The sequence below is a fragment of the Typopeltis vanoorti genome, chromosome 11 (genome assembly GCF_054136105.1).
Source record: "Typopeltis vanoorti isolate ZY-2024b chromosome 11, IOZ_Tvanoo_1.0, whole genome shotgun sequence".
Taxonomy (NCBI): domain Eukaryota; kingdom Metazoa; phylum Arthropoda; class Arachnida; order Uropygi; family Thelyphonidae; genus Typopeltis; species Typopeltis vanoorti.
Window position 1 is genome coordinate 86,999,605 of NC_143559.1, and position 14,281 is coordinate 87,013,885.

The 14,281-nt window shown below is 35.9% G+C and overlaps 1 protein-coding gene across 1 annotated transcript in view; it reads right to left on the reverse strand.

Annotated features, from left to right (window-relative positions):
* The window catches only part of cpa (F-actin-capping protein subunit alpha), a 93,562-nt gene that overhangs the window by 65,081 nt on the left and 14,200 nt on the right, over positions 1-14,281 (reverse strand). The window lies entirely within an intron of this gene.

The following is a 14,281-nucleotide window of genomic DNA, read 5'->3' on the forward strand; positions in this document are numbered from 1 at the left end:
CATAATAACACTCATATGAAAACAGGATAACTATAAAAAAAAATCTTGTTAAATAATGAAAAAACAGGGAGATATATGGGAATATATATATATATATATATATATGTTTTTTTTTTTTTTTTTTTTTGGCTTTATGCATGATTTCATATATTTACATGATGCATGCTTATTCCTGGAAAAGGAAGGAAGAAAGATGCCATCAGTATCATCAATATATAGCACTTTTATCAATCAATCAATTTTGTGTAGAATACTTGCACAAAAAAATTTTCATTAATAAAATTCTCCTAATGTGTATCTTCAGTTTTTATACTGAAGCATTTTCAGTATGAAAATGGAAAGCTGGAACAAAAGCATAAGCACATACATAATCAAGATTAACTAGGCAGAGAAGAAATCATGATTTTCAGTGGAAAAAAATATGGTGTTAGTCAATAACTAACATGTATTAAAAGGTACTTTTTACAAGTGTATGGAAATATTATGCCCCCCAGATTAATTTAGTAATTTCTTATAGATTTCGAGGTACTGAACACGAATATGACAATGAAAATGAAATATTGGCTATGGTCTGTGAGAGATCAGCAATAGTTTCTTATATAATAGAGTAATACGTACTTATCACATATACCAGCAAATGTCCACTTCTACGTCCGGTGTCACTTTGCCTGTCGCTTGTAGAACTGCTCAGGATCATCTCTAGTGAGCATCCAACAATAATTAACCAACACGGAAGTGGACCACTTTCCCTGGTATCGTTTCTCCATCAATCAATTTCCTGATGGAAACATTCATTGTACTCATCACTAACCATGCCGCAGTTGTCAGGGTAGAAATCCAATTTCTACCCTGAGAATATTCAGCCAAGTTTGTGAGAGAAAGAAAAGTCCTCAACCAGTTCCTCGTAGCTTTCTGCCCTGACATTTCCGAGGAAGTTAGCTGACACCAGAAGAAATGCACCCCAAGCTTTTTTCTCATTTGGTCAGCTCCCTGTAGCAGGTTGTCGAACATCTTGTCAATGAAGGGCTCTCAGATCTGAGGACAAACAAAAACTCTCTCTTTAGTTTTCACTTCACTGAGTCAAGGGAATTTGTCAGCCAGGTACTTGAAGGCTGATCCAGTCTGGTCCAATACTTTTAAAAGTTTTATTTTATTTTATTATTTTTTTTTAATAAAATAAAACACACAAGTTTTGTGTGTTTCTGCCACTACTGGGTATTCCACATTCTTCTCTCCAACTTTTAGAGATTTCCTCACAGACCAGTCTCTCTACCCATAGTGCAATGTCCTTGCTCAGCTGTCCCATTCAACACAAAAAACAGAAGTACTTTGTATATCCTAGCTGCAGACCCATCAACACAGACACTACCTTCAAGTCACCACAGAGATGCTTGCCATACTTGCTGTATTGAAGATAGTCCAACAGCTGTTTTAGGTTGTCATGGGTTTCTTTCATGCAGACAGCATGTTCAACTGAGAATGGTGCATAATGGAAAGCTGGTTTCCATTATGCACCAACATTTCGATGAGTCTATGAATAGTTACCATTCGTACGGGTAATATTTGATTCAAAGGGCATTCATGAGGCAATCTACACTGTAGCAGAGCACAACAAAGTCATCTTCCTTTCGGAAATAAGATGGAACTGTTTGTGATGAGTGCAAAACAAAGTCACTCAGACATTTTCCATGAGAAGATTCCATTTTAGAAATCTCAATCCCAGTAACTCTGCTTTGGCTTTGGTCAGTTCCAGATTGCAAACAAGATTGTTCTATTATTCTTGTGAGAGAATGTGTGGTGCAGATGATGCACTGTGGCCGACATATGGATCATCATTAGACACCGAAGGCTCAGGAGAACCCGACATCAGTTCGCCTCCACCATCATTGTTTTTTAAATCGATGGAAAATTCTTTCGGAGGTTAGAGAATGAGATGTCCTTCACTGTGCAGAAACTGATCAGAGAGCAGATGATATATTCAGGTATGCCACTGTCCACTTCTTTTTCCTTGTGATGCCTCCTGAAACAGGTTGTACCATGCAGATGTAGTAGTCATTTGTATGATTGCTTGGCTCCCTCCAAACTATAAGGACAGCAAACAGCATCAACACCTTACTGCCTTTCAACCACTTTGGAAGATTTCTAGCACACGCATATGTGTGTGGGGCCCAGGCCTTGTCCTGGTCCTCGAATCTTACATCCGAAATAAAGCTGATATGCCTTTTTCTGGCTTGCAAACATCACTTCCATGCAAATGTAACAAAAGTTATTTGCACTATTAATACAGGTACAAGGCATCACTACTGCTGGAATCACTTGAGTAGTACTGCCTTGTACTTGTGTTAATAGTGCAAATAACTTTTGTTACATTTGCATGGAAGTGATGTTTGCAAGCCAGAAAAAGGCATATCAGCTTTATTTCGGATGTAAGATTCGAGGACCAGGACAAGGCCTGGGCCCTACACACATATACGTGCGCTAGAAATCTTCCGAAGTGGTTGAAAGGCAGTAAGGTGTTGATGCTGTTTGCTGTCCCTATAGTTTGGAGGGAACCAAGCAATCATACAAATGACTACTACATCTGCATGATACGACCTGTTTCAGGCGGCATCACAAGGAAAAAGAAGTGGACAATAGCGTACCTGAATATACCATCTGCTCTCTGATGGTATATTCAGGTGTGATATGAGAGTGTAGCTCAGGAAGTTGCACAAACACTTGCTTACCCTATGAGACTTCACTTTATACTAATGTTTGCATCCTCTTACGAGAGTGATGTCATGACAACTGCATTGCATCAGTCAGTGATGCAATAGCTCCTGGGGGTATCGTGTATAATTTGCTGATACAATATGATGCAATAAGTTGCAATCATTAGATTAAAATACAGCATTGCCAAATGATACCTAATGCAGACTGGGTCTCTCCTAAACAAGAGCCAATCAACAGATTTTATTGTCATTTTCATGTTCGACATTGAAATTAGTAAAGAATTGCTATTTTCATTTCAGAGGCAAATTGTGTGTTGTCCAGTGTAATTAACGTAAAAATTATTTAAATCATATAAAAGATTACTATTTGTATTAGTAGTATTATGAAAATCTCTGGTAAGAATGCTTAATAATTACTAATAACAGTCCCTAACTTATAACTACCTTAACATTATCACAAACACTACACATTTCGTGTTATTTGATGATAATCTAGATCAGCGTTTCCCAGGAACACTTCACAAACCCTGAAATTTTCACGGAACACCCTGATTATTTTGTAATGTATTAATTAATAATTGATAATTAATTAAACATCAATTAAACAAACATCATTAAATTAATTTGTGCTGATTTTCATTGACATATCCCATTCTGATCACCAAAAATTTATAATATTATTATAAGTACTTACAAGTGAATGTAGACTTTTTCTCCTGTGTGCTGGTAGTTTTCCCCTCCTTTTGTACATCCTGGAGATCGCTTTGTAGGCTGGGTGGTGGATGACTCACTATCTGTTGCATCACAAACACCTTCAATAAGAGATTTCTTAACACCAAAAATAAACAAAGTCCATTGTCTCTTATTCATATTAAAATTTAAATCTGCAGGCCTATTACTTTTAAAAAATCATGGCACTATGATTTCGAAACTTTCATCCTACAATACGAACTTGCTAAGAAAGTATTCAGTATTACGAGATTTGAGAACCGGATACAGACTACCTTGATCTTCAATTTTAGTGGAAAAATTTTCTTTATACTTCCTTGCGGATTGGTCACTAACATTTGCAACACAGATATTATTTCTTTCAGTTTTGAGAACAGAGGATATGCTGCCCGTTGTTGTAATCAGCTTGCAGGCAATTTTTATGATCGGTCATAAATAGCAGCATTCTCTCTTTCCCGATTGTTGACAGATTTCTATGTGTAAAAATTAATGATAATTCATGAATATTTCCATATTTAAAAATATGCCGCTTGGTCACTGACATTTGCTACACAGATGTCACTTCCTTCAGTTTCGAGAACAGAGGATACGCCGCCCGTTGTTATAATCCGCTTGCAGACAATTTTTATGACCGGTCATAAACAACGGTATTCCCTTTCCCAAATGTTGAAAGGTTTCGATGTGTGAAAATTAACAATAATTCATGAATGCTTCCACGTTTAAAAATACATGGCTTAGTCACTAACATTTGCTACACAGATGTTATTAGGCGTTCTGGGTCTGATCTTTTCAACATATTCATGAATATTATTCTCCTCAGAATATTTCCGCTATGAAATATTTATTCATGAAAAATGCTTAGAAAACTAAAATGACAAATTCCAGGAGAACTTCTCGCTGAACACTTGTGTTCTGCAGAACACAAGTTTGGGAAACCCTGATCTAGATGATAGAAAAACAGTTCAAAGGTTATCTAAGATGTCTCATGACTGTAGAATATGCTCAGCAGATTGAGACAAACTGGTGAGAAGAGCTTATCTATCAGATAGAGGTATCAATTCTACTGTGCATAGAACAATAGGCAGTGGGGGGGGGGTCATCCGCTGGAAACTCTGAAAGGATCATAAGAGTAAGGAAGTGAAAAAGTGGATTTTTTGCACAAAGAATGGCAAATAAGCAGATGTGTTGCTGGAGTGGGTGACAAACACACTAATGGTAAATGTGTTCAAGGCAAGAAATGATATGCACTATGATATAGAGTTCTATCTCTCACAGTAAGAAGACCTGTGACCCCACAGAAGCTTGAAAATAACACAGACAATAATTAGAACTGTATGGCTACCTATGATGTAAGCCATACCATAAGATTATATATGTCACTCTAAGTATAACAATGCCGTGAACTTACACATAGGCATTTTTTTTAATTCAGATTTTCTCTTAACAGCCTTTCTTACACTGTTTTCCTTAAGGACTATGATTCTACTGTTCAAGAAACACATCAACAGGCTTGGTCTTTATCCTTAATCATATGCTGCCTACTTAAGGTACTGTTGTGATACAGGTTTTGCAGTGTTTAGTATGTGAGGTTGATAAAATAAATAAAAAAAAAAACTGGTTGTGCCAAAAAATTATAAATTTTGGGGGATGTTCTGGTGCACAACTGCAAATGTGAGAACAGTTGGGTAAGTTCAGAACTTTATAAGTGAGAGATGGCATCTTGAATAGAAAAAGGATAGTTTTTTGGTGGCAGAGGAGACTATGGATGTGATGCATTTGTGCAAAAGGCTAGAGGTATAAATTAGCCTAAGAAAATGAGTTAATTTTGACTGGGGGTTTGAGAAATATAAAAAGAAGTGAAATGAGATCTTTCTTACAAGAAATGGGAGAGAAGTGGTGAGAGAACTGCACTTGAACAGCATCAAGGAATTAATGTAGACTGATGTGTAATGTCATCACCAAAACTATGTGCAGGATTTGAGATCAGTGAGTGAAGGTCATATATGCACAGAACGAAAAGTTTACAACAATATGAAGCACATGGGGCACTCCAGATCTGTCTTTCACCCAATCATAACAAATGGTGAAAGTCAGACCACAGCATATCTGATCAAACTTCCCTGCAAATGATAAGTGTAAACCACAAATTTCTTCAAACTTTGTCTTTTGTCCAAATGTGGGAGATGTTGGCTGGGCAATTTGATATGGACTGAGAAGCAGAATCCATACTGGTGGTCACTGATTAGTTAATGAGTCTTCAAGTAATGAAGAGATTGATTGCTGATGATCTGCATTATTTTTTGAAAGAAATGGGAGAACAAAATAACAATTTAATGGTTAAATTATCTCACTTTGAGCTGAATATAGGCTTGTTTCCATACTGTAGGGCAGATGCCCTGATGATCATGAAAGATTATAGATATAATATGCGGAATGGATGTTTATTTCAAAGCACAAGTTATAAGAACAATTGGAAAGAAGCTGTCTGGACCAAAACACACAATATCCAAGCTGTCAATGTTTATAAGAATTCTGATGTCTCTCCAGCAACAGATCAGAAGAGGTATACAATGAGTTCACAATAGCGATTTGCCCTGATCATATGTAGAGAGAGAGAGAGAGAAGAAAAGAATTATGTCAAAAGGTCAGTTTTTATCTTTGCAAGATGTTATGACAGTATAATATGAAAGTAAGCAAAGAGAACACATGGAGTGGCAGAAGTTGCATGCAATGGAAATTAATAGTTGGAAAGAGGAAAAAAAAAGCGAGACCCTTAGTTACCAGTGCCAGTGAAATCCTTAGAGACCATTATTAACTGATGATTTAATCACATTTGACAGATTATATGGAAACTAGTACTCAACTACTCAACTTGGTAACATCATCTCATGATATAACGGAAAATCAGGAATCTATTCCGACTACAATGAATGAGCATGATTATTTAGTTCTGACATGGGAAGTGATTATGCAGGTATATACCCCACTAAGAAGAGATGTGGAAGTACAAAGAGATAATAGACTAAGGAGGAATCTTGATAGCACATCATGGCATGAAGAACTAGGTTATAAGGAAATTAACAGCACCAAGGAGTTAGTCAAGAAAATATAAAAAGTCATGTCACTGTATTCCAAATGGAAATAATGTGGATTTATAACAAGATTGTTTTTTTTTTAGAATTAAAAGTAACTAAGAATAGAAAGGTAGCATATTATGTCTACCCTCTATCTACTGGCTGGTATTTGCAGTTCTATAGCTGGGGGTGGGGAGGGGGATGACCTGTCAACTCTGCATGAGACTGGTTAACTCATCATCTGTTAATAAAATTACAGAATTTGCATAAGAAGAAAAGGTTGTAAACGAAGAAGACATTATCAGGAAAATATTAAGAATGAGGAGTGTATAAGACAATGGTGAAAAGTGACAGATGTGGTAATAAGGATAAAACAGAATATGAAATAAAGCTGGCAAAACATGAAAAGTGGAGATTTTTAATTATTTGTCCAGTAGAATAAAGAAAGTTTTAAATTGCGCATTGTTCTAGGTAGTTCTTGGTTATCAGCTCGACTGTCACGGTATTGCAGTGCCAGTGTTCAAGTAACCCTTATTTTATTTATGGCCCCAAAGCACAAGAGTAGTGATGCTGGCAATTCGGATATGTAGAAGAGAAGCCATAAAGTACTTCCTTGAAGAAAAAAGGTGAAAGTTCTAGACCTCATAAAATAATAAAAAAAATGTATGCCAAGGTTGCTACGATTCCATTCACATTTATACAACTTTTATTGCAGTATATTGTTAATATTGTTCTATTTTATTATTGTAGTTATGGATGTTAATCTCTTACCTGTGATAAAATTAAACTTTATCATAGGTAGTGAACAAGATGATAGCAGGTCTATGGAATGAACCTTATGAGAACATGTTGAAGATTTGTGGGTTGCAGAAATTGGTTGATAGGCGGAAAAGGGGTGATATGATTGAGACATTCAAATTACTGAAGGGTTTCTATATGATTAATTCAGAAGATATTTTGAGAATAGGACTGGTGGTGGTGGGAGGACTAGGGGCCATACATGGAAGCTGGGCAAGAGTGTGGTTTAGCAAGGGTGTTAGAGCTAGGTTTTTTACTTGGAGAGTGGTGAATGAGTGGAATAAGCCGCCAGTCTGTTGTGGGTGCCATGACTGTGAATGAGTTCAAAGCGAGGTATGATATATACTGTGTGAATGTTGAATAGTTGTTCTTGACATGATGTTAGGGCCTCCCTTGATGAGTCTAAGGACTCCTTGGAGTTGACCGTAATAATAGGTATGTATGTATGTATAGGAAAAAACATAGTATATATATATATATATATATATATATATATATATATATATATATATATATATAGGGTTCGGTACTATCTGCAGTTTCAGATATCTGGGAGGGGGGGGGGGGTCTTGAACCATATCTCCCACGGATGTGGGGGAAAGCTACTGTAACTTCTTGGCATCTTTAATTTATAGAAAGTTTTTATACATTAATGGGGGTGTGCTCTGCATCATGGAATGCATACTAAGGCAAGTGATATGAAGTCATTAGTCTCTATATACAAGTAGCTCAGATGTGAATTTACATGCAAAACATTGTTTTGCTTCCTTGGGAAAAAAGGATTAAAACTAAGTATATAATTGCTTGGTATTTTTAATCTTTAATTTATAATCTAGCCAAGAAACCTTTTAACACTTATCTCTGATCCAGAGTATTTCAATAATAAGATAATACACCTTTTTCACTAGTTGTATATGGGAAATATGACTTTTGAATTACTTCAACCTTGGTATTTCTTCTAACTTCTACTGATAACAGCTTGCTTTGCAGGAAATAGAGGTATTGCTCAGTGGGTGGTTTCTCTGTCACTGCTGAGTTTCCTTTCCTGGAGCGATTCGAATCAAGAGTGATGAGTTCAGTAATGATCTTTTAGGGTCACTCAGTGAGATTTAGAATGATCTTATAAATTACTCTGAGTTTTTTGAGAGGTATCCCTGCATTTTAACACAGCAGCTGTCTGGGTAATGGCTCTTCCCATAATGCATGGCATTATACACATCAAAAAGGATGCATGCTTTGTGTTATGAATTACTAAGGCAATTCATGTGAAGTCATTAACCTCTATATACAAGTGGCCCAGTCATGAAGATACTTCACACACAAGCTGTCTGCTTACATTTGGATAAAGGATTAAACCAAGAATATAATTTCTTGGTATATTTAATTTGTACATTACCATTTAATCTTCCAATGTCATTTACATACAAATTAAACAAATGGCCCCAAAACATACCCTTGAGGCATGCCACTGGTGACTTTCCTCTTCTGGGATACCCCCCCCCCTTATACAACCTACTGATACCTGTCAGACAGTCAATCTCCAATCTAACACACTAATCTACCATCCAACCCCATCAATATATACTACTGTATATGCATCCCCCTTGTCCAATGTATTCGAAAGAAGGCTAAAACATGACCTTCCTTTGGCAAACCCATGCTGTCCATCAAAGATCATATTGCTGTCATCAAACTTTTTTCTGAATCCTGGTCCTCACCAGCTGCTCTAACACTTTTACAACTCCAACCAAATAGCCTGGCCTATAATTTGAAGCCTTGGTCTTATCCACCCCCCCCCCCATTATGAAGTGGAACATTTTTGTCCTGTTTCCACTCCTTTGGAACTTGGGCAAATCTAAGACTCATGTTAAAGAAGCAAGTTAAAGCTGTTATTAACTCCCATGAAAATTCCCTCATGTGGTGATATACCATCAAGTCCCACAGCCTTATTGACATCAAATTTACTGGTCAGTAGTCTGATGTCAGTTAATTAATATCAAACTACTCACCAGTTTGTGTTTCAGGTGTAGTGAAGCTGTTGGAGAGGTTGAATGGGATGAGCATATAAGGCTGACTTGATGAAAATAGGAATCTATAAAATGCAGCACTATATGTTGAGGAGCAGTTTTGTTTCAATAATCTGTTTACAATTTTGTGATGGTGACAGCTATATACAGGATTCGTATACATCCCGTGTTTTACGGGATTGTACCTTATTACGAGTTTGTGTCCTGGCATCCCGATAAAAACTCTTTGGGACACAGAATTGTCCCGTAATTTGTGAATTTGTGTTTAACATTCCCATTCTTAAACATAAAACATGTATTTTGCCAAGAAATCAATATTAGTTATTGATCATAAAATCGTCTTATCAATTGGCAATACTGGCATGTTGTGAGAATAGTGCAACTAGCAGACGTTGTAATAACTAAGCATGGCTTATTTGATATGACACAGATCTGTTATGAAACGTAATTAGTTTTATTATTTTATATGCCTTTAAAATGCCGAAGAGAAAGTGTATTCTCACAGAAAAGCTATGGACTGAATACCCTTTTATTATACCATGTAATTGTGATGGCAAAGTCGATGAGAAAGTGAAATGTACACAATGTAATGCAATATTCAGCATACAACATGGCGGTCGGTCAGACATCACGCAGCACATCGCTACGAAGAGACACAAATTAGCAGAAAATGCAAGTGTAAGTAGTAAAGTGTCAGATTATTTTTCTAAAAAAACAGTGGGTGAAATGGAAAGAAATCTTGCAGCTGATAAAGCTACATTTGCATATCATGTATGCATGCACAACCAGAGTTTCAGTTCGATGGACTGCACGTCGAAAATAATTCGGAAACTATATAACAAAAAATTCACTTGCGGTCAAAAGAGGACTCAAGCTATAATTGTGAGTGTATTAGCACCTTATGCAATGGCTGTTTTCAGAAACGAACTTGAGAAAGCTAATTATGTGTCAATAATGATAGACAGTTCTAATATAGACGGTGCTTTGAAAATAGTTCTAGTTCGATACTTCATACCAGAAGGGGCCATCAAAACTATGGTTCTAGAGTTTTTAGATTTACCGTGTGAAAATGCAGACTAACTTACAGAATATGTATGGCAACTAGTGACAAAGTAGAATATTGAAAAGATAGTTGTTGCCTTGTCAGCAGATAATACTAATACAAATTTTGGTGGAAGTTCCAGAAGAGGAAAGAACAATGTTTTTCATAAATTGAAATAAAAATTGAATCGTACATTGATAGGAGTTGGTTGTTCATCCCATATCATAAATAATGCTATACAATGTGAAGCTAATACATTGCCCATGGACGTTCAAGCTGTCATTGAAAAATTATATCAGCATTTTTATATCTATACTGTTAGAGTGCATACATGTAATGAGGAGGGAGGACGAATATGTGGGAAGAAGGGTCATGCAGATGGATGTGCAAGGAAGGAGGAAGCTGGTAGAAGTGGACTTGAGGATGAAGAACTTGGATGTGGTGACAGCCCAAGACAGGAGGATGTGGAGGAGACTCATCATCAACAGTGACCGCACTTAAGTGGGAGAAGCTGCAGAAGAAGAAGAAGACTGTTAGAGTGCATACACTCAAAGGTTTTCGTGACTTTTTAAATACTGATTACAAGACAGTGTTAGGGCACTCAAAAACGTGATGGTTGTCTCTGTACCCTGCTCTCAAAAGGATGAATGAGATGTACGAAGTTCTCAAATCATATGTTCTTTCACTTGATAAACCACCATTGCTTCTAAAAAATTTCTTTAGTAATCCAGTTTTAGAGCTAATAGCCACGTTTCTAGAATGCCGATCTGAAATGTTTCATGCAACAATTTGTGCAATTGAAGGTGAGAAAGTCACTCTTGATGAAGCAAAATCCATTATTGAAAACCTCTTAGAGAAACTTCAGCAGAAATGAGATAATGATTTTGCAACAAGGAAAGAACAGGCCTTACTGAAGGCATTAATTGAAGATGGACTCATCACTGAGAAGAATTATGGTAATTATAAAAATGAATTTTATAACACCTGTATACAATACATCCAAGAATGGTCTTCTGACACTCTTACTTTTGAAAGTTTGTCTTGGATTTTATTGAAGAATCCAGAAGCCAGTCTCAGTTGGAAAAGTGTGCAGAAAAGTGCAACAACTATTGAAGATGTCTGCCCAAACACAAAAATCAATGAAACTGAACTGTTTGATGAGGTGATGATCTTGAAAAAGGCAATTACAAAGAAGAAAGAAGAAATTAAAGCAAAATCTACAGGAGAAATTTGGTATGAATCATTCAACAGTATTGGAGTAAATGAATTAATAAATTTGAAGAAGATTGTTGAGTTCTTCTGCTGCATTCCTGGCACAAATGCTAGTACTGAAAGACTGTTTTCCCAGATGAACTCCTTATGGACAAACGAAAAGAATAGGTTATCTGTAGAAACTGTGAAAGCTATGCTCATTGTTAAAGTGTTTTTCAATAAGGACTGTGTGGAATTTCATAACTTGGTAAAACATAATCATTCTTTACTTGAGAAAATAGTCATCTGAGAAGTATATCACAGGCAAAGATTAATGATTTAGTATTGTTTAAAGTTCAATTTTAAGATTGCTATAATTAATTAAATTCTTTTCCCTTTGCTGATGTTCGTAAGTAAGAAAAGCAAAAAGCAAAAAACTTTTATTAGTTTATTCAAACCGAAAGTGTCCCGTATTTTTTTTTTTCAAAAATATATGAACCCTAGCTATATACTAGCTGAGGAAATGCACTATATAGTAATTTTTCAGGATTTTGATATCACATTACAAGTGAATACTGAAATTAAGAGGAATAGAGTGAATAGTAGACTGGTGAATCGATTATGGAAATAGCTGGTAGAGAAATATTATCAATTTGTAGGAAGGTCTGGATTTTTTATTATTTCCCTTCCTTTCTCATCCATCGCTTGGGATGGGTAGAGTTCTCTAATAAAGGGTTTATGACAAATTAATGCAGCCAGCTCGTCACTCTTCTGTTGCATCCCCCTCCCCCCCAGGACAAGTATTCATGACTGTAGATTTGTGTGTATGTTCACTAGGCTGGTTTGCCTGTTTCCAGGTGAAAAAACCCTATATTTCCATATATAAGACTGGCTAACTCACCTTGTTGAAAGAGACCAGATAAAAGTTCCTCACATCATGGACAAGAATCAAACCTAGGTCTTTCTGAAGGCTCTATTTTATTTATTTTTTTAAATCAATTCCACACACAAGATCAAGACCTATATAACATGGCAAACAAGTTCTGTGTATGGCAAAGTGATTACAGAGACAAAAGGAATCTGTTAATGAGTTTCTTAAAGAGTTGGGCTATTTGTTTGGGAAAACAGTATAGGACACACTTTACTAAACAACATTGGTATATATAATGGATGAAAATAAGGAGTTGGTATGGGAAGTTTGGAGCTGAACAATACATGAATGTTCACTAGTAGCTGCTTGTTTCATACATGATTAAAGAAAAGAGTGGAGGAAAGGTGGTGGTGAACAGTTCATTGAAAAGTACTTATAGAAGATATAATAATGCAAAAGGAGAGCATCTGTGGGAAACAGAAGTACTATTTAGAATGAAAAAAGAATAACAAGCTTTTTGGAAGCTAAAAAAGACTATGGATGTGATGTCTTAATGACAAGATAATCTAGATGTGAAAGTCAACCCAAGAAGAGAAAACTGGTTAGTGAGCAAAATGTTATTAAAAGTAAGTGTGAAGAATGGTCTTTCTTCTGAGAAATAAAATAGTATTATGCTTCGATATTAATACTACCAACTGGTTTTGGTAGCACTAAATTATCTTTATATTTAAGAATGACATGATGAGTATTTAAGGCATTGGTTATAGATGAAGCTTCAGTCATCTGAACAAACATTACAAAGTTTTTGCTGTCATCAGCAAAAGTTATAAAATTCTTGCTGAGTTTCTTAAAGAGTTGAGACTATTCACTGGGGGAAAACAGTATGGGAAACACTGTTCCAAACAACAGCAGTGTATAGAATGGAGGAGGAGCAGGAGTTAGTATGGTTAGTACGTGGAGCTTTAGAAGTAATCCAACATTGAAAGGAAACATGAGGAGAGGGAACCAATCCACCATGACACATAATCAATGACTACAAGAGAGGAAGCTAGCAATCTACTCAAACAAAGGGCATGATGGAGACCATAACACTGGCAGTTTGTAACAAGATTGCAATGAGAGAAGCAATCAAATGTCTTGGAAAAATGGAAGGCAACTCACATGAGCTTTTCCAAATCTTTCCATGGACTGTGTCAAAAGGTGAGTAAGGTTAGCAATAAAGGGTTTGTTATAAAAGAAGAATGGCAGAATCTATATTAGCAATCACTAATCAAACGATGAGTAGATAGTGAAGAAGTTTGCTGTTGATGATCTTCACTTTAGAGCAGTGGTTCTTAACCTTTTCAAAGTCACGGAACACTTTTGATTATAAGAAATATTTGGGGAACACCAAAAGCATTAGGGTCATAAAACTAACAATAAAAATATGCATGGACTTCACTTTTATAAAAATGGAACTTATTTTAATGTGATACTTGAGCTTGTCGGCTTTTGCAGATTTCAGCAATATCAGGTCTAATATACTGCTCAAAACAATTAGGGGATATTTTTGTTGTTATTCTTGTTAATATTATTTCATGCTAAAATGTATAATTTGTTAAATGTGTAATAAATATCGATTATTTAAACAATATCTCATCAATTGCACCCTCTCCATAAGTACCCAATAGTTATAATTATTTGCAGAAATTTATAATTAGCTGACAGAAACCAAAATATCACTAATTGTTTTGAGCAGTGAATGTGTCAAAAAGCTACCCTCATCTCTTTGTGTATGTTAGTAAGTCTTTCATGCTTTTTAGTTTTTATATGGGTTAATAAGAAACCGAGCTCACACA